At 44.9% G+C, this 26,419-nt stretch overlaps 1 long non-coding RNA gene and 1 pseudogene across 1 annotated transcript in view; one reads left to right on the top strand and one right to left on the bottom strand.

Moving 5' to 3' along the window:
* The window catches only part of LOC123333471, a 41,380-nt gene extending 19,785 nt beyond the window's left edge, over nucleotides 1–21,595 (bottom strand). Inside the window, exon 1 of the long non-coding RNA XR_006550894.1 lies at nucleotides 21,337–21,595. This is a non-coding gene — a long non-coding RNA (uncharacterized LOC123333471). The remainder of the gene's footprint in view (nucleotides 1–21,336) is intronic.
* A 3,167-nt stretch (nucleotides 21,596–24,762) lies between these two features.
* LOC112584422 lies at nucleotides 24,763–25,958 on the top strand (annotated as a pseudogene).
* Nucleotides 25,959–26,419: the final 461 nt, after the last annotated feature.

Raw genomic sequence — 26,419 nt, 5'->3', positions numbered from 1 at the left:
CTTTTCTAAGAATTTTGCATGCTGATTCTCATTCTGCCAAGAACTCTTTGAGGATTATTAATCCCATTATACAGATGATATACTGAAGCACAGAGATGGTGACGGCCAGTGACTAGATATCAAATCCAGGTGGATCTGCTCATGTCACCCTGAGCACTCTGCTTTGAGGCCTGCCTAATAATACAGTTTCTTTTTTTCCTCTTTGAACTTTTAATTTTATATTGGGCTACAGTTAATTAACAATGTGGTGAGAGTTTCAGGGGAACAAGGGAAGGGACTCAGCCATTCATGTATGTGCACGTGTCCATCCTCCCGCAGAACCCCTCCCATCCAGTCTGCCACATAACGTTTAGCGATTTCCCTGTGCTGAGCAGTAGATCGTTGCTGGTTATCCGTTTTAAATGCAGCTCACTGTGTCTCTTGCATATTGTATTTTTTTTCTCTAGGTTTGTTCTTTGCTTCTAAACCGCACGCATGGTAGACTGACTTCTATAGAAATTTCACTTTTTATGCAGTCGTATTTATCATTTTTTTCATTTGTGGTTTCTGCTCAGATCATCTGTGGAATTTATTTTCTACATATTTGACTCAAATGTGTTTTTAGAGACAGTTGTTTTAGTCTATCTGAAATATAAGTGCGAGTTGTGAGATAAGAATCCTACTTCTCTCAAGTGGCAAAGTAGTAAGCCCAATTATCACTTTATAAGTAGAAGAAATAAATGTTCTTGTAAAATGAATAACAACAAAGACCCAGAGGAGTGTAAAGCCAACACGGGGAAGAAATTGTAGGGAAACGGTCTCCTCTTTAAAATCCAAACCCCGTGCTCTAAACAACGCAAGGAAGACATGCTCCAGAATGAGAAGTCTTGCTGATGACAGTGATGAGAAATTACCCCTCTATATCCTGTACCCTGAATCTTTCTTCTCCCTGGAGCCTTCATCTAACTCCAATTTAAACCTCAGACATTCACCCCCCACAGCATATGGGACATCCATTTAATTTTTTTGATAGCAGACCCTTTAAAACCTTTGTTTGGTTTGTACCATGGATTTGAGTCGCATTTTCACTGAGAACTTATTAAAAACCAGAAAGACACTGTGGGCAGTATAGAGTAGCACAGTTCTGCTCCTGTCCTCAAATCTTGCTCATTCCCATGAGAAGGCCTGGCACCCTGGTACGTAGCTATCTGGCCTGGGGAACTAGCCCACACTTGCTCTCATGGCCATCGTTTAACTCTTGGCCCAGTCCCTGAGGCTGCTTTCCTGTCCCCCAGCTTTGTCTTTCCCTGTCAATGTTCAAAAGACCAAGAGTGGGCTCTTGTGTGTGTGGCTTATCTCAGCAGAGCCTGGAGAACCAACTGGGCTTTATGTGGATGAGACGTTGCACAGGGACTTCCCTGGCTAAGTGGTTAAGCTTAAGTGGCTAAACTAAGTGGCTAAGTGGTCTAGTGGCTAAGACTCCACACTTTCACCACAATGGACGTGGGTCCCATCTCTGGTCCCTGGTCAGGAAGCTAAAACTGCATGCTGCACAGTGTGGCCAAAATAGCAGAGAAAGAGAGAAAGAGAGACACTGCATTCCCCGTAGGTGGAAGCCAGCCAGCAGCTGGGGCCCACGGTAACTGTCTAGGCCTTTGCTTGACGGCATTACATTCCACATTTATTTCCAACTACACATTTGTTTCCTATCACGTTCCCCTTTTGACCCACTTCAATTCAAAATTTACCACTCATTTTGTCTTATCCCATTATCTCTAGCAAGTCTTGACTCATTATCATAGTTCATGGATGCCCAGGAATATCCCATTAGGCGACTTAGAATGTACAGGCACTTTTAGAACTAAGCCCTAGTGTCTTAGGGACACTTAAGTTTCCCTTAAAAAAGCAATGAGACAAACTCTTTATAGTTAAATGTCCTTCGTATACTAGGCATTTTAAATATTATTTCATTTAATAATCCTACAGTTTCTCTGAGACAGGTGTTATTTCCATTTTACAGATGATGGATACTAAGTTCAGAAAGGTTAAGTAACTTTAAGATCCAAGATCATTGTTGTTCTTTAATTGCTAAGGTGTGCTTGACTCTTTGCAACAGGATGGATTATAAGCTGCCAGTCTCCTCTGTCCATGGGATTTCCCGGGCAAGAATACTGAAGTGGGTTGCCATTTCCTTTTCCAGGGGATTTTTCCCAACCCAGGGATTGAACCCACGTCTCCTGCATTGGCAGGGGGATTCTTTACCTGAGCCACCAGGGAAGCCCAGTCCAAGATCACTCAGCTTATAAATGTGGAATAGGATACAGACCAGACATGTCTTTCTCTAAAGTTAATGTTCCTTCTACTATGTTGCCTCCTTGAGTCTCAACTATGGGAGCACGTCTAGATTTCATTTGTGGTGAGGAAGGGAAAGGTCTTGAGAATCACTAGCTGTTATTATGACGTAGCGTGAAGTCTCATCTCCTCATCCTTAAAGGACAGTTTATTCTTTCTGTTTATTGGGCCATTTATAGCTGTTTCATGTCTTCAGAGCTTCAGCAAGAGTTTTAAATCACTTGAATTTTAAACACAGGACTGTGTTTAAGTCCAATTCACTTAAGGGGGATTGACAAGTAGGAAAGAGCAATCCCTGCCCCGGGGACGAGTAGAAGGGCCCCTTCCTTGAAGTATACAGTTCAGAGTAGACTAAACTGGACATCAGAGGACCAGGCTCCAGTCCAGACCCTGCTACAAGAAGCCCTTGTAAATCCAAGGCTTCCTGAGCCTCAATATCCTTCTCAGTTAAATGGAGAGGGTTTGACCATTTGGAGGATGATGAGTAGATTTTAATTCCCAGGCCAATTTTATACACATGGCCATAGCTCCCTGGAACACTGTGTTGGGAAGGATTCTATGGCTTAAGGCAAGGAGTCTGCTAATTCCTGAAGTCCACCCAATTTGGACCCAGAAGATCAGAATGCTGGCATCTTCAATCTTCTAGATCCAAGAAACCACTAAGTTCCCTTTAAGTTATGACACATGTGGCCATGTTAATCTACCCCTTTGCTCTTGTCTGAATTTAACAGCCTCACAAACAGAAGTCCACCTGGACAGTCATGAATATAGGACATCACAGGACATGAAAACGTGGAGACTCATAAGAGCTGGTCTTCACTGGGGAGGTGCAGGAAAGTTAAAAGGAGAAATGCTTTCAGACCCCCTTCTCTAGAGGAGAGAGCTGTTTTGGAGGGATGGTGCAGTAGGAGCCTAGTGGGCTGTGGTCCATGGGTTCGCTAGGAGTCGGACATGACTGAGCGACTTCACTTTCACTTTTCACTGTCATGCATTGGAGAAGGAAATGGCAACCCACTCCAGTGTTCTTGCCTGGAGAATCCCAGGGACGGGGGAGCCTGGTGGGCTGCCGTCTATGGGGTCGCACAGAGTCGGACACGACTGAAGTGACTTAGCAGCAGCAGCAGCAGTAGTATTTGAAGCTAAGAATACACTTGTCTTAGGAATGTTGATTTTCTTCAGGAGTTCAAAAAAATGTAAAGCCTTGGGCTTTCACATTAAAATAAATAGATCTTACAGGGTTGGGAAAAAAACATATTTACATGATTTTTTAAACTAAGGCAGAAAACTTCAAGGAAATGCAGTGCTTTTCTAACCTGCTCTGCTCCCAAGAGCCTGCGTGACCTGCTCTTTTTCTGCTAGCTTTCCTCCTGTGGGAAACTTGGAAGGTACCCATAGAAAGAGTAACAGGAAAGTGATGACCAAACAGTTCAATCAGGAAAAGAGAAGCCGATGGAGGCCCCAGGATCCCGTCTCTACTTGGGAACACCAACACGTGACACTAGAGCCAGGCTGACCTCAGGAAGCTCCAGGGGACAGTCTCACCCCCAGCTGGGGCCGGGGAGATGCTGTAGCATGAACTCTGCTGAGTGTCTCCCTCAAATGGGGCCATTGTGCTGATGGAAAAGGTAGGGAAGAAACATCTTTTGTCTCCAGCCTGCATAAATGCATGGCTATTCATTAACTATAGTCTCCATCTTCCAAACAGCCTTCAGGTCATCATATTCATTTGGCAAGTATTTATCAAACATCTATTATACTATGTACCAAGCATGATACAAATTCAATAATCTACTTAATATCCTACTGGTATCTCAGATCCATGACTGCCTTGAACCTGGTCTTCTTTTGTCTGTCCATCTGAGTAAACACCACCATCATCACCCCATGGTCTTAGCCAAAAGTCAGGCATCATTCTCCTCCCTACCCCCACCCCACTCCACCCCAGTTCACTCTTTATCACCAAGTCAATCTCTAAGCCCTGTCCATTTTAGGACAACTCAGAATTGAGTCAGAAAGAGCCCTTTAGTTGTCTTCTCACTGTGTTTTTGGAACTAAGACTCAGTCAGTCAACAGCTGCCACTGCTGCTAAGTAGCTTCAGTCATGTTTGCCTCTGTGCGACCCCATAGACAGCAGCCCACCAGGCTCCCCCATCCCTGGGATTCTCCAGGCAAGAACACTGGAGTGGGCTGCCATTTCCTTCTCCAATGCATGAAAGTGAAAAGTGAAGGTGAAGTCGTTCAATCAGGTCCAACTCTTAGCTACCTCATGGACTGCAGCCTACCAGGCTCCTCTGTCCATGGGATTTTCCAGGCAAGAATAAGGGAGTGGGGTGCCATTGCCTTCTCCACAGTCGACAGCATCTGCTTCCTATTCTGGAAGCATAAACCTCTGATACTTTCCCGTGGGCTTGGCAAGCAAGTCATCCTTTTCCCAATTTGCCCCAGCGCCAACAAGGCCGAGTTCCTCTGGGCAGCAGCAGTGGAGTTCAGCCCCTGTGAGCATGGCCCATGTTGCTGAGGCTGCAGGGCAAGTGGGGCCCTTAGGTGGTGCAGGTATGGCCACAGAAGTTACACCAAACCAACTCTGGGTAGTGATTTTGGCCAACGTCCTGCCTGGCGCCTAGCTTCCCTGGTGCCTGATCAATGTCTAGACACTGTTTCATGGTCTTCCTAGTGGTGCTTCGAATTATCCAGCAGCCTTTCCACAAATCCCTTTTCTTGGTGTAATAAGCCAGAGTCAGTTTCTGTTGCATGCAAACAAAGATTTTGCTCAAACGAGTATCAGAGTGCTGGGTCTCTTCTCCTGGTGAAGAGAAGGGAGGGGACAGAGCCCCAGATGACACCTTGGGGTGTGGTCTTAGCAGTAAGGACCAAGACAAACAAAGCACTGGCCAGGACTCTGCAGCAACAGATGCAGCTCAGCAGAGAAATGTGAAATCTGGACAAATATTCACAGTGAAGCCAGAGAGTGGGGATCTGATCTGAACTGAGTCTTCAGAAGTCCCATGGAATTGGGATGAGACATAAGTGACCATAGCAGTGAATGGTTAGTGGAAACACTGGACCGAGGAACTGAGAACAGAGGCAGGGCAGCCCAGAGAATCCTGTAGATGCTCCTGGGTCAAAACCATGGGGTCAGAAACTAGTACGGCTGCCCTCACATCCGTGGTTGCTTTGGCTCCTCCATGTCTGAATTCACTCTCCTTTGCCCCTCAGCTCTCCATGGGGCTTGAGCCTCTGATTGTCCACGTGTGTGAGTTCTCAATCGCTTCAGTTGTGTCTGACTCTGCGAACCTATGGACTCTTGCCCACCATGCTCCTCTGGCCATGGAATTCTCCAGGAAAGAATACTGGAGTGGGTTGCCATTTCCTCCTTGAAGGAATCTTCTTAACCCAGAGGTCGAGCCTGCGTCTTCCACGTCTCCTGCACTGGTGTGCGGGTTCTTTATCACTAGTGCCATCTGGGAAGCCCACGCACAGGCTCAGTCTCTCCCTGACCTGGCACACTGTTATCTCCGATTATGTGGTTATTTCAGTGATGTCAGTTTTTCCCACTGGATTCCAAGATGCAAGCGGAGAGAAACCATGTCTGCAAGGACTCACCACCATGTCCCCAGGGCAAACCAAAAACACAAACCCAATAACGACTTGTTTAATTATTATCTAAGAGAGGAAAACTCACTCATTAGAATAATTAATGTAGTCTTAATATTGCATCCTCACAACTCAATGAGGTAGTCATTGTTGCCTCTGTCTCACACTTGAGAAATCTCACACAGATGAAGTGATGTCATAGGCCCATATATGAACTTGACCCAGGTCTCTCCTCACTCATGTCTTACAGTCTTTTGCCAGCCCCTGCACTCAGATGCAAATTAATGGAAAGGGCCCAGGACTTGTAATAGGTACCACTCCTTTCTACCCATTCGACATTGGAGGAAGTCTCTCTCTCTCTCATGTTCTAATCCATGGCCAAGGAAGTCAGGCAGAAACAGGGGGTGAGTCTGCTGACAGGTGCTCCCCACAGGCCTCTTTTGTGTGATGAGCATGCTGTTTCCATTTAATTTGAAAGCCCTAGGGCAAGTCGTATCCAACTGTTTGTGATACACAGCCCACCAGGCTCCTCTGTCCATGGGATTCTCCAGACAAGAATACTGGAGTCAGTTGCATGCCTTCCTCCAGGGGATCTTCCAGATCCATGGATTGAACCCATGTCTCTTACATCCCCTGCACTGGGGGGCTGTGTTCTCTACCCCTAGCACCACCTGGGAAGCCCCCAGGGCAAGCAAGAGCTTTACAAGTTTCAAGTTGCTCACCCTAATCAACCCTCCATTTTAAACTGTAAGGAGCCAGTTCAAGCTTTCATGTCATCTGCTTGGAGTTTGTAAGCTTTTAAACCTGAACTCTTGGGCCAGCTACCACTGTATCCTAATTATACATGACTCCACCGATGTTCTCATCCCTTTCCTCCCTGACATCTCTCGATGAGCCCAGGGTCCGCTAGAACCCGGCCATCAGGTCCAACAAGAAGCCAGTGTTACAGAATTGCTGTCCTCTCCTCCTGTCAGTATATCTAAGGGTTATTTTGAGTATTTTCAGGATAAGCACCCAAAGATGTGAGACCCTCAGGAAAAAAAAAAAAAAGATGCCTACAATAACACCTCATATTATTCAGAGCAATTCAAACCATATGTTTCTGCTTCTTTTACTGATTCTTTTACAAGTAAACCGTTAAAATGCACTCCTCTCAGAGCTGTTTGATGTCCCAAGAGCTCCCAAACATTTTACAAGCTCTTTTCCTTAGAACCAAAGGATGTGTTCAACTTACCTAAAAGATTGTGGAAGGCACCCAAATCTGAAGGATTCCTTCACAACCTTTGAATTGGATGCAATAAATTGCCTGCCTCTAACTCTCCATGACAGATAAAATTTGTGACTGTCCTTGTGAAACCACTGATTTGGTTTCTTGGAGCATTAGAAAGAATGTCTTTGGAGGGAGCCAAGACCTTAGGAAAATTGTGACATTTGTAAATGTGGCTTTTCTGATGCCAAGTCCCTTCCTCTCAGCTGGAAGTTGCTACGGAGCAGGCGGAAAACAATTGAAGTCCAACTTTCATAACCTGCTCGTCTCCAGGATCTCCTTCTCATGTTTTCTTCTGAAGACTTGTTTAACAAACAAGTGGAACTTCTTTTTCTGCTCTAGCCAGCAGATAATGACCTTCTTGCCTCTGTGCTGGGCTGTGCTTAGCTGTTCGGTTGTGTCCGACTCTTTGCAACTCCATGGACTGTAGCCGGCCAGGCTTCTCTGTCCTTGGCATTCTCCAGGCAAGAACACTAGAGTGGGTTGCCTTGCCCTTCTCCAGGGGATCTTCCTGACTCAGGGATCGAACCCAGGTTTCCCCCATTGCAGGTGGATTACCATCTGAGCCACCAGGAAAGCCCAAGAATACTGGAGTGGGTAACCTATCCCTTCTTCAGGGGACCTTCCGAGAATCGAAACAGGGTCTCCTGCTTTGCAGGTGGATTCCTTACCAGCTGAGCTACCAGGGAAGCCCCGTCTCACCTCACACAGTAGATCTGAGTCCAGCAGAGAGCAAAGATCCATTATATCTTCATCAGCCTGCCCTATTTTGTTGAGACTCAGTGTATGACTTCCTTTTGGCTGTTGCAAAGAACCTTATTATAATTCTACCTCCACTTTCTAGGGCTTTTCACAGACATATTTCTCTCTCAGGTATTAATTTTTTATTCAGACAAAAAATACAATAGTAGCTTAAACATCTCACTTTGTCCAGAGATTTAGTCTTTGAAAATTCTCCATAAATTCTATTTTGTATGTTTTACTGAGGTGTAATTGACATATTATACTAGTTTCAGGTGCATGACGTAATGATTCGATGTTTGTTTGTATCATGAAGTGATCAACACAGCAAATCTAGTTAACATCCGTCACCACACACTATTACAGATTTTTTTCTTGTGATAAGAACTTTTAAGACCTACTCTCTTAGCAACTTTCAAATACACAACACAGTATTATTCACTGTGGTCACCATACTGGGCAGCACATTCCCATGACTTATTTATTTTATAATGGTAACCTGTGAATTCTCTTAAGCCTTACATATTATTCTAACAACAGCCCCGGGACCACTGTCTCAGCAACCCATCATCCAGGTAAGACAAGTGAGGCTCCAGGGGAAATTAAGGACAAAGCTGAGACTCAGGGCCCCGGGTTTAAAAACCACTGCACCTTCTACTCTGGGGGTCTTAAGCACAAAATACTTAATCGAGCTTCACAGCCAATCTACCCTATGAATATCTATGATTGAATCAGCAAAAAAAAAAAAAAAAAAAAAAAAAAGAGCAAATTTCTAGCACTAAGGAAACCAGAGAGGATTTCAGCTAGTTAGATGCCTAGCTGAGAGATGGGCGTCTAACTAGCCTATTTTAAGATTAGCCCAATGGGAGAACTATCCTTTCCAGAGAGCTGATGAAAACCTTTAAGACCAAAGGGAGAATACAAGTAAGACTGAGCAGGCTCATTCTACTTTAAGAAAATACAAACTAGTCAAATTAAGAGACTTCTAGAACTGCATTATTGTGTACATAAAAAAAATAGCCTTGGGCACCTGGATCTTTTCACAGTGGAAGAACTGTTTAGAGAAAAGTCAACTCTTGGCTGTAATTACTGGTTATCCAATACTTTGCAAAAGCCCTCGATGTTTGCAATGCCAGAGTGATTCAATGTGAAATATAGCTTCGGTCATGCCTTGGTACAGATGACAAAGAACATGGGTGCTCTTCTGGCTCCAGCCACACTCCTGCCTTCCTCTATGTCCAGAGCATAGGGAGAGGGTGACTTAGTGAACTGGGCAGTTCCAGGTCCTTGAAGATCCAAAAAAGTGTCCTTCTGAGCCTCGTGACCAGCATGCTCACAGAACACACTGAGCCCTTTTATAAAAGTCCCACCAGCTTCAGCTTAATATTCATTCATCCAGTCTAATGTCTCTCGGCAAAGAAGAGAAGCATTACACGCGAGGAGTCCTGCTTTCTCCTCATCATCTGTCAAAACTACTCTCTTCACCTCCAGCCACGGGCTCATACTCTCCTTGAAATTCTTAAGCGAAATGTCACTTTAAAAAAATGTAAAGGACTTGTTGACATCCTTAATGTGATGATCACTGCCTCAGATTATCAGAAGTTCGATACCACCCGTGCCAGTCCAGAGGGGCCACCCAGCTCATGGCCAGTGTCTCATGAAAGGGAGTCTCAGAAGCTATTTCTTTGTCCATGGCCTCAGCCCTGAGCCTCCTTCATCTAGCACTACGTTTTCGTCCAGTTCTCTATCCCCTATCATCCAGTCTTATCACAGTTTTCTTACATAGGACTTAGTGCTACCTTCCTGCCTAACACCTTCTCAACACACATGCACACACACAGGGCTTCTCTGAATCCGTCCTCTGTTGTATGTCCATAAATACTCACAGTGTATTATTTTGGTGATGCTTGTTGTTTAGAGAAAGCCCTCACTGGTTCATCTGGGGATCAGATGAAAACCTTGGCCAGAGCGTCTTTTTCTGAGATGGTGTTCCTGTGTGCAGGTCCTCACACTCATGGCTGGTCCCTAAACATCCTCAACATTGCGTGTTATTCACAAGCACAGGTTTAGGAGTTGGAGGAACTTGTGTCTCGATCGTGCCAGCACTGCATCCTGCCTGTGAGACCTTGAACAATTTCTCAGTCCTCTGGCCCAATTTTGGTTTAACTCAAAGACAACTTGCCCTTTCAAAGTGTTGCTGGCAAGGATTAGATGAACTTAGCTTTGCCATTTTTTTTCCTTCTGTGCCGTCAGCCTCCTGTGCACACATTCAATGCAGCGCTGCCCAGGAGCAGCACTTGGTGACTTCTCTTCTCACTGCATGGTCTTGTCCCGAGCGATGCCACCCAGGTCCTTAGCATCACTTCCCACCTGCAATCAGATGACGTACACATGTGTACCTCCAGCCAGGCCCCTTCTCTGAGCTCTGAATGTGGATATTGCATAACCAACTTGACGCTTCTTCCTAAGTGACCCAGGAACTGTCAAATCAGCACATCCAAGATTAAAGGAAACATCCAGACTTCCCTGTGGTCCAGTGTTTAGGAATTTGCCTGCCAATGCAGGGGGCATGGGTTCAATCCCTGATCCAGGGAGATTCCGCATGCGGCAGTGCAACTAAGTCCGTGAACCACACCTACTCAGCTGGCACTCTAGAGCCCTCAAGTCACAGCTACTGAAGCCGCACACCTAGAGCCTGTGCTCCGCAGTGAGGAGTGGCCTCTTGCTGCAACTAGAGAAAGCTGTGTGCAGCAATGAAGACCCAGCACAGCCCAAAATTAAAAATTAAAAAAAAAAAAAAGAGCAAGGAGGCATCCCCCTTTAAAAGAGGGAGGGGCAACATCCCCCACCCTGCTAATCAACGTTCTCTTTCTCCATGAAGGGCAGCACCACCCACCCACCTCTGCAAGGCACAGGCCTCCTCTCATCACCTGACTTGCCCACTGCCTCTCCAGACACAGCCATCACCACGTGTCACCTGCCTACCTGCAACAGCAAAGGAACTCTTGGGCTATAAAGTTGCACCCAGCTCCTCACACTTCTATTGATTTATTGATGACTTCATCCACTCATTCTCTTGATAAATATTAATCAAGTGCATAGTAGTACATTGTTGATTTCTGTTGCCTTGATTCTTAGTAGGTTTAAACACATAACTGAAACATAAATTACATTTAGATAGCATCTTTTTTAATATAAATTTATTTATTTAATTGGAGGCTAATTACTTTACAATATTGTATTGGTTTTGCCATAGATAGCATCTTATAGTCTCCAAAGGGCTTTCTCATTTCTCATAAAAACACAGTGGAGTAGGAAAACAGAGATTAATAGACCCATATTCATATAGGCCAACAGAATCCAACTCACTCAGGGCTACGGCACAAAATCCCATTGAGGCTAGGATGGAACCCAGACAGCAGGTCTCTCATTCATTGTACTTCCAACTCTACTCTGCTCTTTCCACCAGCTCACCAGGTGCCACCTTAACTGATTCCCCCTCAGAACCTTGGCTGGTGGTTCCCAAATTTGGCAAACAACAGAATCACAAAGCCTTTGTTAAAGAGGAGGGTGCTGGCCCTGCCTGCAGAGTTTCCAACCCAGCAGGTCGAGGGCGAGCCTGAGAACCTGCATTTCTAACAAGCTCCTGATGCTGTGGTTCTGGGGACCAACAGGCTGAAAACCACTGATGGGGGCTGACTCGTCCACCTGTGTTCTTGTGCCCATTTCTTGTCACCTTCTTTGAGAAGAAACTTGGACCTACCTGTGTTTTCTGCCTTGACTCACCTTTGAGCAGAGACAGCTGTCTTCCATTAGAAGGACCATCCCTTATTTCTTGACACTGACAAGAAGACCTGCAACTGTGGCCATATGGAGGGGCTGCTTGGTTCTTTAAGCTTTGGCATCTGGTCCCATCACTTCATAGGAAATAGATGGGGAAACAGTGCAAAAAGTGTCAGACTTTATTCTGGGGGGGCTCCAAAATCACTGCAGATGGTGAGAGCAGCCATGAAATTAAAAGACGCTTACTCCTTGGAAGGAAAGTTATGACCAACCTAGATAGCATATTCAAAAGCAGAGACATTACTTTGCCAACAAAGGTCCATCTAGTCAAGGCTATGGTTTTTCCAATGGTCGTGTATGGATGTGAGAGTTGGACTGTGAAGAAGGCTGAGCGCTGAAGAATTGATGCTTTTGAAGTGTGGTGATGGAGAAGACTCTTGAGAGTCCCTTGGACTGCAAGGAGATACAACCAGTCCATTCTGAAGGAGATCAGCCCTGGGATTTCTTTGGAAGGAATGATGCTCAAGCTGAAACTCCAGTACTTTGGCCACCTCATGCGAAGAGTTGACTCATTGGAAAAGACTCTGGTGCTGGGAGGGATTGGGGGCAGGAGGAGGAGGGGACGACAGAGGATGAGATGGCTGGATGGCATCACTGACTCGATGGACATGAGTCTGAGTGAACTCCGGGAGTTGGTGATGGACAGGGAGGCCTGGCTGCTGCGATTCATGGGATCGCAAAGAGTTGGACACGACTGAGCAACTGAACTGAACTGAACTGAAAGAGGTTTGCCACATGGGTGCTTGTCAAACCATTACAAGCACTGAGGCACTGTTATAGCCTCGCTGCCTTTCAGAATTGTTCAAAACATGGCTAAGGAAAGCAAAGTTTATGGGGAATTTAGAGACTCTTGTTCATCCATTTCTCCAAATATCCCCAAAGACTCATTACTTTATTGAGGCAAACCAGCTGATATCCCCTGCCTGGTCCCACCTGGCCCCATAGTGTATCCTCCTCCATACAAAGCCCTGAGAGACACTGGTTTAGTGGCCTGTGCATTGGGCCGGACCATCACGCACACCCAGGGCCCTGCAGGAAACGTCCTGTGAGAGCACTGTGTGAAGCAGCCTCATCGCTGTCCCCAGGGGAGTGTCCCTTCCGATTTGTTCCCAGCATCACTGTACTTCACGAGTGGACGGCATGGCTTGGCCTCACAGACATTGCAGCCCTTATATTAATGACTCTCTCTTATATTAATCACCTCTCTCTTGGCCACTAGGGGACTTGGCACCAGCTCTGTGACCCTCCCTGGAGGTCTAGGGAACACCCGCCTATTTTTCCTTGTTTCATTAGCATTTTGTTATGCTATATGACAATATTTGACCCTTCCTGAAGCATGACAGATATGGGAAGATGGATGGAAATGTGGACCGACAGCTGAATAGGCAGAGTGAAAATGTACTGGAGGGCTCAGTGACAAACACTCTTCCCACAAGACAAGACACAGCTCAGCACAGTGATGGTGAACGTAAATGTCTAGGCCAGCATCTAGAGGGCAGACCATCTGATTTCGTTTCTGACCTTCAAGATGTCATGTGTGAAGGGGTTTTAAATGTTACAGGCCCCAAATGTGCCATTTTTTCTAGTTAAATTAGCCCCAAAGTATTCATCACTCAGTTGTGTTTGACTCTTTTCAACCCCCTGGACTGTATGTAGCCTCCCAGGCTTCTCTGTCCATGGAATTTCCCAGGCCAGAATACTGGAATGGGTTGACATTTCCTTCTCTAGGGGATCTTCCCAATCCAGGGATCAAACCTGGGTCTCCTGCATGGCAGGCAACTTCTTTACCATCTGAGCCACCAAGCAAGTCCCAAATTAACCTAATAAATTAATTAATACATAAAGGAACCCAAAACTGGCTCTGAGCTTTGTGAACTAATATTTTCTGGTAGTATTGTAATCAGTATGATGTTTTCCAAAATAAATTTGCAAAATGTATTAAATTAAATGTGAAGGTTTGTACTGGCCTTAATATCTAACATAAATATGAAAAAATAAATATTCACATGTAGCTCATCATAGCAGTACTTCTTGTAACATGGTGAAAAAGCTAATAATGACATATGCTATATGAAATATTGAGTTTCCTTGGTAGCTCAGTGGTGAAGAATCCACCTGCCAAGCAGGAGACAAAGATTCGATCTCTGGGTCAGGAAGGTCCCCCTGGGGAAGAGAATAGCAACCCACTTCAGTATTCTTGCCTGGGAAATCCCATGAACAGAGGAGCCTAGAGGGCTACAGTCCATGGGATTGCAAAAGAGTCAGACACAACTTAGCAGCTAAACAACAGCAACATATGAAATATTAGGGAGTAACCAAGTATTGATCGATAAAACTATACCGCAATGTGAAAAATATAATTTAATATTAAGTAAAATCAAAGTCATAAAGCTAATTGTCAGACATAAGATCAACTATGATAAGAAATATTCTCAGAAGAAATGACAACAGCGTTTATGGTAATGAGATTTAGAATAATTTCATCTTGCCTCTATTTTCCTAAACATTTTATTATGTGGTCATATTACTTTAGTAAAGTAAAGTATATGAAACAAATTTTCAAACGTTACCATTGAGAGTGAAAACTCAAGTTGTTCAAGAGCATAAACAGGCAGCCCAACAGGCCCAGGCTCAGAGCACATGCAGAGATGCCAGAAGTGAACAGAAATAAACAAAAGCACAAACGTGGCTCCTGCATGGGCAGTGGCTGCCAGACCCACAGGAGGGTCGGGGGAAATGAGCGCCCAGTGTGCCAGAATCTCCAAGTGTCCACGCATCAAACTCGATACACCAGCTGTTGGTCTCAAGCTCTTATTGTCACAGGCCATAATCTCGGAGAACGCTTGGCTCCTCCCACTAGGCTGTGGTCTAAACATTTGCTGGCTGGGCTTCTCCACTAAACATAGATGCCAGCCCACAAGTGAAGGAGAATTACATATTTGAATGTGAAGCAGAATTTGTCTCATTTCGGGTGGCTTTGATTTTCCAAATCTTGGGATGATAAATATGACTGAATATGAAGCATTATCTCAGAACCACATCCAGGGATGTGGGTAGTGGGCAGGGGCCTCCTCTTTCCCTCTTAGCTCTTCTTCTGCAAATGAAACTTTGAGACCAAATAATCCTAGAAATACCATACGCTACAGGGAACACAGACATCCTTAGGTTCTCAACGACTTTCATGGACTCCTCCCTTTAAATATTTTCTCCTACTTCTCACCAGTGGGGTAACTTCTGATATGTTCTGTTTTAAAGGGAAGCTTTCTGCTCTGTGGAAAACTCAAAGTTGTGAATTGGCATTCCTGGACCATCCGGAGTGGGCTGGATGCTGCAGAATCTCCCAGGCCCAGCAAAAGCCATCGATAGAAGACAAATCAGAGAGCCAAGATTCCTCATCAAGACCCCATATCTGATGAGCATCATAAACTTGGGAGCTCTAGGAAGCCCAAGTCGAAGATGAACTGGCAATGGCTGTGTTTTCCAAGGGGAATGCCCTCCCCTGAAATTAGAGAGTTGGCAGCTCCATCAGTCAGTATGGTCCTGGTACTGACCTAAGAAGAAATGGGCAGAATTTATCCACCATGACTTTCTCAGCCACAGCTAGGCGCCATGGACCTATTTCACTCAGTATTCATGCATGTCCTTTGCAATCTGAGATTAATGCTCCAGGTGAGAGGTTCTGAAAGCAACATATCACAAGCTTTTGCCATCTCATTCTTATGTCTCCTATAATCCTCAGACTCCCATCCCCAGAAGTCAGGCACCAGCAACCCACATTGTCTGTGAAGTAGTTAATTCTTAAACCAGGTCAAAGGATGCATATTGTTCTTAGCTTTAACAACCTGAAAGGGACTTCCCTGACCATCTGGTAGTTAAGATTCTGAGCTCAGAGTGCAGAGGACACGGGTTCAATCCCTGGTCAGGCAACTAAGTTCCTGCATGTGGCATGGCATGGCCAAAAAATAAGTAAACAAATAAAAGTTTAAAAATAAAGACCTGCAAGATTCAGCTTTACATCCTGCCTGCATGCCGCAGGTCCCTGTATCCCCAAACAAACCAGGCAGCCTTAATGAAATTTCTGGGCAGAAGAACACAATTTGTGTTTTAATTCTCAGTTTTCTGGAGGGAAAGTAACTTTTCCCATTGTCCCCAGTGAAGTCACCAAAAACTCTCCTGTTTTTTTTTCTGAGCTCCATCTTTCCAGCCTCTTCATCATCTTTGGGACCATTCCCAAGAAGGCCTCTGGCTTCTCTAAATCTCTCTTAAAAGCCTTCCTTTTGTGCTAAATGAAAGCAAGCTGACACATTCCCTGGACCCAGAAGTCTCTAGCTTTGCGTGGCCTGCAATTTTTCAAGAATGAAAAAAAAAAACCAAAAAAAAAAAAACAATAAAAAACGCATGTCTTTGAGGAATGAGTCAGAGGCATTAAAGTAACTCCCTGCGCAGGGGACTGTCTCCACAGGCTTGATACCTTGGCCCTGCTCTAGACATTTCTCATACCGGGAAGAGGTCTGAAATGTTAATGCCTTGGGACCCTGCCACAGTTTACAAAAAGCGCCTTCTCCTTCAAAAGCTTCTGTGTTAACCAAAAGTGATTAAAACCAGGTCCTTGCCAAGGGCGTTCTTTCACAGTTCTGAACAAGTAAGGAAAAGCAGAGATGATTATCCGGCCAGCCCAGCAGAGATTTGCTCCTTTCTATAAAAATATACATGCTGACAAAACAACAGCTGTAGATTTACAATTTGTCTGATTTGATCACCTTTCAGCACAGGAAAACCTGGCTTGTACACCCCATTAGAGGGGCTGCTATGGGGACTATCATGCGAGACAAGGCCCAGCCTGGGACCCAGACCAGAGATCAAGCTCGGACATCACCTGAAACATCATCCCTGAGATTCAGCTGGAATGTCCCAGGAGCCCAGGAAAGGTCCCTTGGTTTCTGTGTCCCTGCAGCTTCATGGTTGACTCTTTCGCAGCACGTTGTGGGGTGTGTGGTGATGTGCGCATCTGCCCACCTCAGGCGACGGCTCCTGAGCTCCTTGTTATTTCAGTGGGATCCCATTAAGCTTTATCTGAATCGCTAAGGGCTTTTCCCTGGAAAGCCAAGAGAGCTACTCTTCCTTTTAAACAGACATAAAATGGGAAGAATCGGTACCTTCGTTTTCATCCAGACAAAGCAGTGCTCACCAGGCTACTGACAACATCATCTCAGGCAGACCATGGAGATGTTGCAGGCTCATTTCCAGAAACAACAACAAAGCAAGCAACACAGCAAACCGAAAAGAAGCCGCAAGAAGTGCTTGGTCCCTCAGCACCGTGAAGCTCTGTTACACTCTACTGCAGTCTATTCAGTGTGCAACGTAGGATCAGGTTTTTTTTTAAAGTGTACATATCTCCATTAAAATATATTTTATTGCTAAAAATGTTAACAACCATCTGAGTCCTTGGTAAGTCATAATCTTTTTACAATAGTAACATCGAAGATCACAGATCAGCATCGCAAGCATAATAATGAAAAAGTTTGCAATAATGTGAGAAATACCAAAATGGGACACAGAGACATGAAGTGAGTAAATGCTGTGGGAAAAAATGGTGCTGATAGACTTTCTTGATGCAGGGTTGTCACAAACCTCCAATTTAAAACAAACAAAAAAAGAAAAACAGCTGTTTGGTTTGGTTGGGGATATAGAGCCCTGGGGCATGCAGGCAGGGTGGAAGGCTGAATCTTGCAGGTGTTTATTTTTTTATTTTTATTAATTTTATTTTTTATCATGCCGTGCCACATGCAGGATCTTATTTCCCCCACCAGGGACTGAACCCGTGCCCCCTGCACTGGGAGCTCAGGGTCTTAACCACTGGATGGCAAGGATGCAGGTCTTTAAAAACAGGAACAGTGTATGAAATGCAATGAAGAAAAGCTCAGGAAAACGAGGTGCGCCTGTAACTGTAAGACGATCCAAAGGCGCTTCTCCTTAAGGGCAGAATCCAACTACAAGGTCCCAGGTCATGGATACCAAAGATGCAAGAACGCCAAGACAGTGGATGCTCTTACCCGGCACCTCCACCCATCCACTAGTACCCACCCTCTTTCCCAGAGACAGCCTTAGGAAAGGATCTGTTCAGCTGTCCACCATGCAGAAATCAAAACCATGCAAGCTAAAACAACGAGGTGCTATTACCAGTCTATAAAATTAACAAAGTTTTAATAATGAGTTTTCATAAGGCCATGTTCTAATAAATACTCTCTTACACTACTTTGTGTGTGCTGGGCGTGCGGGAGATATATTGGTGCACATTTTCCAAAAATCAGAATATATTCAAGGATCTTAGAGATACAAAGATACGTGCTTTAACATGTCCACTGAAGCTTTATTTTCAAATAAAGAAATTTAAAACAAACTCAGCTATGAAATAGATGTAGAGATGCACCAGTATACACTAAGGAAATGTGGAAATTTCACCATCTCAACACAACTGAGCTTTATTTCTTGCTTAAAGTCTAATATATGCTGAACATCTCCAGGCAGCCCTCCCCCAGCAGAGACTCTTAGATCCATGCGGCTTTCACTTGCCCTCTGCCGTCCGCCGTTACTGTTGAGGGGACAGAAAGGCCTGGAGAGCATCCTGGGTTTTTTCTTTAATTATTTATTATTTTTGGCCGTGAGGGGTCTTGACTGCTGAGCATGGGCTTCTTCTAGCGGCGGCACGCAGAGGCTGCTCTGCGTGCGGGCGTCTCACGGCGGTGGCTTCTCTCGTGGAGCCCAGGCTCCAGGCATGCGCGCTTCCGCCGTGGCGGCGCGTGGCTCTGCAGCGCTGGCTCAGTAATCGTGGCGCAAGGGCTTAGTCGCTCTGCGGCATGCAGGATCTTCCCAGATCAGGGACAGAGCCCGTGTCCCCTGCACTGGCGAGTGGATCCCTAACCACTGGACCACCAGGGAAGCCCCTGGAGAACATACTTTTCTGAGAGAGCAGCGTAGCTCTCCCTCATCGGCACTTGCCGTGTTTCACTAAGCCCTTCAACAGAGTCATGTCACAGGTTCTCCACAACAGTTCCTGTCTCTGAGCACCAGGGAAATGTGTGTTTCCAGATCTCCTCTGCAGTCTGATTGGACCAACAGGTTGAAACTCTGGACAATGGACATGGGCACTTGGCACTTTGTGCCTAGGACGGCACTCCAGGTTTATTCGTCTTTGGCCAGTTTTGCCTTGAGTTCCGTGACTTTTCATTTTCCCCGTTTATTCCTTTGTAGTATGTGTCCCCAAATGGGAATATAAAGCTTCATGAGGAGAGGAGTTTGGTCTGCGTTGTTCACTGCAGAATTTCTGAACTAGACTATGTTTACATGTGTGTGTGTGTGGCTGAGGGGAACACAGTGGAAGGAAGAGGTGGAGAGAAATAAATAATAAATAAGTAAATTTTCCACACACTGTGCTTAACCACTGAATGGGGACACATACAATTGCTCTAAGGATAAAGTTCTGGTCAAGGACACAAATCCTAGCATGAGACAGCTCAGAGAAGAATCAGGGAAAAGGGCATTTTTCTCATGTGAAGCTTGCCTGATTTCTATCCTTCCGTATGGGTGTCCCACTCACAGCTCTGTGATCATCCAGGTAGCACCAAAAGGCTAGTGACTTCCTGGGTGTGGGGAAAAGCACCCTGGGCTGGGGGCCAGGAGACCCCAGGCCAGTCACAGCTGTGCCCTGGGTCTGAGATTTTCCTACTGTGAAATTAGAGGGCCAGTACCTTAAAACACTAAGAAATTCTAAAATTCTTCAGGAACTGAATTCAATATGCATAAGTGAGATATTTCTATTTGAAAAATGGACTCCAAGCAGATTTGTTGCATGAAAGCATGTTTTGATAGCATTCTCTTGGTATTAGCATACAACAGAGAAATGATCGCCATGTCAGACCAGCAAGACTGATATCAAGAACCCTTTGTTGAGGCTAGAATACTGTTCTATGTGATTTTTCTAATCTTGGATTGCTGACACCAACTTATCAAGTGGGCCACTGGGGCATGGAAGGCCTAAGCAAGTGTTCAGAGTAAGAGGGGGTACACGCCCAGCTAATACTCAACCCTTTATAAAATCTTGACCTAACTTGAGTGAATATTGGACTCGAGAGGCATAGCCTTTTGGGAGGTCATGCTGCTTCAGAAGAAAATAAAGAAGTGCCACAAGTCTTTGTTCTTCTTCACCAAACTGTGGCCTAAATACCAGGGCCCTTTAGAAGACAAGAATGACGGACAAGTACCAGGTGGAAACAATTAACCCCAAATTCTATCCACCCAAATGGCTCTGGCCTAGACACTCCATCTCCGTTCCCCAAACCATTATGATGGATAAAGAAGGCCAGTCCCCCAAAGACAGACATTTGAGATTCTCTGAGATTCTAGGTCATGCCCTCATGTCACCTTTTAAAAAGAAGCAGCTTGAAGCAGGAGGACCTTCTTTGAAATTCTGCTCCCTGTCCCAAGTGGATTCTGCAGACTCCTTTTGGGCTATTCACTTAATATGAAGCAAAAGCAAATGATGATGGTGTGAGGTTTTAGTGCTTCCATTCGCTTAAATGACAGGGATTATCATCCTACCCAGAGGAGAGAGCTATATTCAGACATCCCTAGAGTCAACATGGCCATCTCCTCGGCGTCTGGCCTCCACAACCTAGTTTTCCAATGTCCTTTCAGAGAGGCATAATAATGGGGCCTGCTCCAAGCAACCGATTGAGAAAGCACAGCTTCTGTGTTCCTAGATGAACTCTGCCCCAGGACCTCAAAATACTCAGAGGAACAATAGAAAGAACTCTGCACTTATTAGCTGTGGGAACCTTAAAATGAGAAGCCACTTGAGTGCAATGGTAATGCAGAGTAGAATATCCACATTAGACAAACCAGAGCACTGGGAAGGGAAATAAAATTGTACCTGACTAGATCAACAGGAAGAAAAAAATCTAGACCAAGTGATTTTTATTACAAAGGTGGTAAACAAAATGGAAGAAATTAATTGCTCAGTATCTACATTTGAAGTCAGTGTGTATGGGCTGAATTTCCTTATCCAAATGTAAAGATATCCAGATAGCATAAGATTAAAATTGTGCATCAAACCATCTAGAAAACATCAAAAGCAAAATTATGGAGGACCACAACCTCCACAATGATGGAGGAAATACACTTCCTATTCCTCCTGCTGAAAAGTAGAGAGGAAAAGGCAGACTGACCAGGGACCTCAGAACCCAAGCCAGGATGTGGTGGTGAGTTCCTTGGATTTTCTTTTGAATTTGTATATTCTAGACTAGGTGCCAGAGAAGACAGCTACCTGAAAAAGCCACCAGGTACAGAAAACAAGGGCTTGCCAAGAAAAGACTTCTTTTAAACAAGTGAAGAAGCAGAGTTAGGGTAGCCTCACAAGACTGAAAAGATTTGGCAATAACCGTTCTACTCCAGCCAGACAGCACAGAAACAACCGCAGCCCCACCTAACCCCCCGCCCCCGCCAACCCCCCCCCCACCCCCACCCCTGCCGCCCACTGGACGAGCAGAGACGTCCACTCTCACCAGTACGTGATAAGGCACCATCACACAGAACAAGAACACAGGCAGCGCCCATGAGGACACGTCCTGCTAAACCCGCGTCCTGTGTCAGTACGGTGGTGATTATTCTGCGAGGGGTGTGTATGAGTGTTTGTATCACTGTTGTTCAGTCTCTAAGTCATTGTCCAACCCTTTTGTGACCCTGTGAACTGAAACACTGCCAGGCTTCTCTGCCCATGGAATCTCCAGGCAAGGATACTGGAGAGCCTTGCCATTTCCTTCCCAGGGGATCTTCCCAACCCAGGGATTGAACCCAAGTCTCCTGCATTAGCAGGCGGATTCTTTACCACTGAGCCACCGGGGATGCCAAGCGTATGTGTGCATGCACTGTTTGTACGTACTTATAAGTTTTTGACTCATTTTTTTCACTTAGTAGATTTTGCTCATCCTCCCTCTGCATAGATGTAGATTAACTCATCCTGCCTCATCTGCCAAGTGAACTAGGAGTTCACTGCAGGGCTGAGTCATCGGGTTGGTGTTTCCTGGTTTATGGTGTAGGCCAGAGTCAGCCAAGGTTCCCTGTGCCCCTGCTCACAGGGGTTCAGAGCTTGCAGGCACATCTTCCTCATCCACACACAGGCTGAGCAAGATGAAGCTCAGCAGGCCATTAGCAGGGTCCCCAAAGTCCTTCCCTCCGACCCTGCTTTCTGCACATTGAATGGATTGCAGGCTCTCTGCGGCAGCCTATCCCTTCCCTCTGAGATCCTGAAAATCTGGAAATCGCTGGCTCCAATGCCATCGGCTTCCTATCATCCATCCAAAACTTCCTTTATGTCTCAGGGCCATTTACGGAATCACTTTCCATCTTCCAACTGCTTTGCAGACATTTCCTTAATTTCTCCACTTCAAAGATAAACACATGGGCCCAACTTGAAAACATGAAACTGGAAAATGTGGATTCTCAAATCATCAAGGGAAGACAGAAGAGCTTGTTCAAAGACAGACCCAGGGAAGGGCATGATGTAGCCAGAGAATCTTAGGAACATAAATGGAAAGAGCAGAGGGCGGTGGGAAGATTTGTTTAATAAGCATTTACAGAGCGCCTTCCAGGTGCCAGGTTTCTGCAAAGTCACAGGGGAGGAAGTGAAAGGGCCAGCCAGGGGCCAGAAGGTGCAGGACTTTGCCAGATCCACATGACATTTCTTCTGTGGTATTAGGGTCTTCTTATCATGTGATGGTTGAAGTCCCTAACCAGACCCTGTAGTATCACTGGGAGCAGGCACCATACTGGTCCAGCTTCATGGAGTGAGAGGGGCAGCCACAGAAATGAAGCCCTTGGCCAGAAGAAAGAGTTCAAATGAGTGCAAAGTTCCAGTAAAACCCGATTTTTAAAATATTTTTAAAAATTTTTCTTCCAGTTTTATTGAGATATAATTAACATACAGCACCACAAATGTTTAAGGTGTACAGCATAATGATTTGACTTCCATATCTCATGAAATGATTACCATAATACATTTAGTGAACATTCTTCATCTCTTACAGACACAAAAGAACAGGAAAAGAAAAAAAAATAATATTTTCCTTGTGATGAGCACTCTTACAAAATGCTCTAATAACTTTCATATAAAACATATGGCAGTATTAATTATATTAATCATAGTGTATATTATATCCCTAATATTTATTTATCTTATAACTAGAAGTTTGTACCTTTTGATCACCTCTGTCATCATACAAAGATATTACATTATTATTAATTATATTCTCCACACTGCATATTTCATTCCTGGGACTCATCAGTAAAACTCAATTTTTAAATAAAGTTATCAGATCAGAAATCCAAACAGTGAGCCCTTAAGAGCAAGGAGGTATATAAAATAAGGAACTGCTGCGCTCGGCACTTTTTTTGAATGGATGAGAGTTATGGCCATTGTGCTTTCAGTGCCTGGGAAGGGTTATAAATAGCCAGGGGGAAGAAGGGATTGTTCCGTATGCTCTATCAAACACACTCACACACACACACACAGACTTAAACTCTTGATTTTTTAGACATTCCAAATTTTAAAACAAATAAGTTATTGGAATAGAAACATGAAGTGTGCCAAGTTTTCACCAGCAACCAAAGGAGCCAAAAGTATGAACATGTGAAACTTCAGGACACAAACCAGGAGTCTGACCCTTGGTGGAGAGAGCGGGTCCCCCTCAGAGCCAGGCACAGGGAGGACCGGCATGCGAGGGTGGGTTCCCACGTAGGAGCCTTGCTTCGGTAATTGGACAGAACAACTGGATTGTGAATATCCACCCTTCGTGGTGCTCCCAGATGGCTCCTTCCATGGAAGGGTCCAGCCCAGCTTGGGGAGAGGAAGTTCTGGAAAGTTGGCGAGCATGCTTATTCCCATTTAGACTGGCCTCTGGGACCTGAGGGGTGGGAGTCAGACCAGGAGGGACACATGCCCCTTTACAGCCAGTCTTAGGAGCCTTCTCCAAAGGAGGGCAAGGATGGCCAGAGTTAGAGCCCAAGGTCCCTGGAAGTGAAAGTGAAGTCGTTCAGTCGTGTCTGACTCTTTGCGACCCCGTGGACTGTAGCCCACCAGGCTCCTCCGTCCATGGGATTCTCCAGGCAAGAGAACTGGAAGGGAAGAGAGAGGGCCAGTCTGGATGGCTGCTGTGACGTGTGCCCTTGCTTCACCTTCAGGCCGTTCCTCCTGCCGCTTGTCTGCTCCAGACGACCATTCTGCAAGCTTGGTGACTCTGATCTGGCCTGAGACCCACTGATTCACAGAGTTCTCCAACTGGAGAAAATGCACAGGAGAAGGAGACCTAGTCAGAGGGAATACCAGGTCAGGGATTGACTTTGGTTTTAGTCTAAACCACAGACAAGGAAAATCAGAGCTTTCTTTCATTCAGGCTACCCATCTAGGAAAAAAAAAAGTCAAGTTGGGGGCATTCCTTGGTGGTCCACGAGAACATCCTTTGATCCCTGGTCAGGAAACTAAGATCCTCCAAGCTTCACAGGGCAACCAAAAAAAAAAAAAAAAAAAAATAGTGAATAGGATTCAAGTTGGGAGCAATAGTTTTTTATAAAAAACCGAGCTGGGAGATATTTCAAGGTTACACAGTTATGAGGACTTCCACCTACGCATGATTCATTCTTGTCCTGGAAATGATCAAAGGAAATCTGCTTATAAACAACAATGCCACAAGAATAAAACCAGGAGGACAATTGGGAAAGAGGTGTTCTCATGCCCAGGGGCTGCTTTGCCATGCTTGGAGGGCATTTGCAGCAGAATAAGCAATAGAAATATGTATTTACCATTCATTCATCTATTTATTCTTTAATCAAATGCTATTTTCTGAGTTTGTTGGGAACTGAGGGCAAGGGGAGAGACACAAATGAATCCATTTACCAAATGTATACTGAGCACCTATTGCACATAATAATTGTGTGCTTACTGCGTGTCATCACTTGGATTCTGGTCACATAAGGGGACTCTCTATGTTCCAGGGGGTAAAGGTGCGCCTGTGTTTGTTAAATTTTGTCTATACCCCAACTTTGGTGTACCTCATGTAGGTTTAGCCCACAATCACTCCCATAAAGTTGATAAGGTTATGATGCTATGGAATAACAAAGACACTGCTGTGCTGTGATGGCTAGAACAGTTTGTAAGACAGGAACTTCCTGCGACAGAGAACAAATGGTGTGTTACTTCACAACAAATGGAGAAAATGTTGTAATCTGTTCAATTAGCAAAGCATAGCCCCAGTTACGGTGTAATTTGGAATTCTAGGTCAGCTGAGTTTCACACTATTTATGGATTTATGCCTGCCAAAGAGATGATTTTCAACTTGAAATGTGATCCAGTGTTTGACTTTGGAACTGGTGTTCTAACACAGCTTATTCAGTTCTCATGGCCATATATTAATGTTAGTTAGATTTAGAAATCTGAGGGACAAAAGCAGTCATAAGATATTTTAAAATGCAACCCTATTTCTAAGCCACTAGCCTCTGATGCTACGTACTTTGCTTGGTGCCCAGATGGGGAGCACACTTTTATTGGCCTGCATGCTCCCAGCTGTGTGTTCATAATGGGTACACGCTTCGGTATATGCCAGCCTTATCCTGGCACTGTTTTTGGATGGACTATTTCCAGTGAAAACAATTGCTTCCCAAGGAGTTTGAAGTGAAGTACCCAATTAGGAACAGAAATTTGCAGTGATTGATAGATTCCCAGCTTTAAGAAATAAACTAATCATCAATTCCAAGCTGCCTGAAAAGAAGCTACTCCAGAATAAGAAACCACAACCAGGAAATGATAACCCATTACCAAGAGCAGTCCTTAAAAATCAAAGGAAATATGAGACTAAAAAAGCTGCAAAGCAGGAAGTGACTAGAACCAAGACTTGGCACATACCCCTGACTCCCAGAGCACCCCACAGAATACTGTGTCTCAATTAACATCTGGAGACTGTGAGACAGGCAAAAAATTTAAGATCCTAAAGGAGACCCAAAAGCAACTGAACCTTGAAAGAATAAGCAGCAACTGAAATGTGACTAGAAAAACAATAAGTTGGAGAAAATTCAAAAAGATATCACCGTTCTCCAGGAGCTGGAAGGTGTGGAATTGGCTATGTTAAATATTTAGAGAAGGCAAGCTGTTAGCATAAACCAGGAAACACATCCTGTGTACTAAACCCGGTGGAGCAGCCTGAACATCACCAGGCCACCACAGACCCACCATGTACTGCTTATCTATAATGCAACCGTTTAGCCAAGCTCTGACATACATGTGAAAATAAAAAGTGTTAGTCACTCAGCCATGTCTGCCTCTGTCCGTGGCATTCTCCAGGCAAGAATACTGGAGTGGGTAGCCATTCCTTTCTCCAGGGGATATTCCCAACCCAGAGATGGAACCTGGGTCTCCTGCATCACAGGCAGACTCTTTACTATCTGAGCCACTAGGGAAGCCCTTAGTTAACAATGCCCACTAAAGCAACTTTCTCTACCTTTCAACACATGTTGAAGAAAAGAGATATCAGTTTCTTAGCTAAGCTCAAGACATTAAAAATCAAGTATCATTTTTACTCAGTATAATTTACCATATAT

This window comes from Bubalus bubalis, chromosome 4 (assembly GCF_019923935.1).
Source record: "Bubalus bubalis isolate 160015118507 breed Murrah chromosome 4, NDDB_SH_1, whole genome shotgun sequence".
NCBI lineage: Eukaryota > Metazoa > Chordata > Mammalia > Artiodactyla > Bovidae > Bubalus > Bubalus bubalis.
This window is presented reverse-complemented; position numbering and strand designations above follow the sequence as displayed.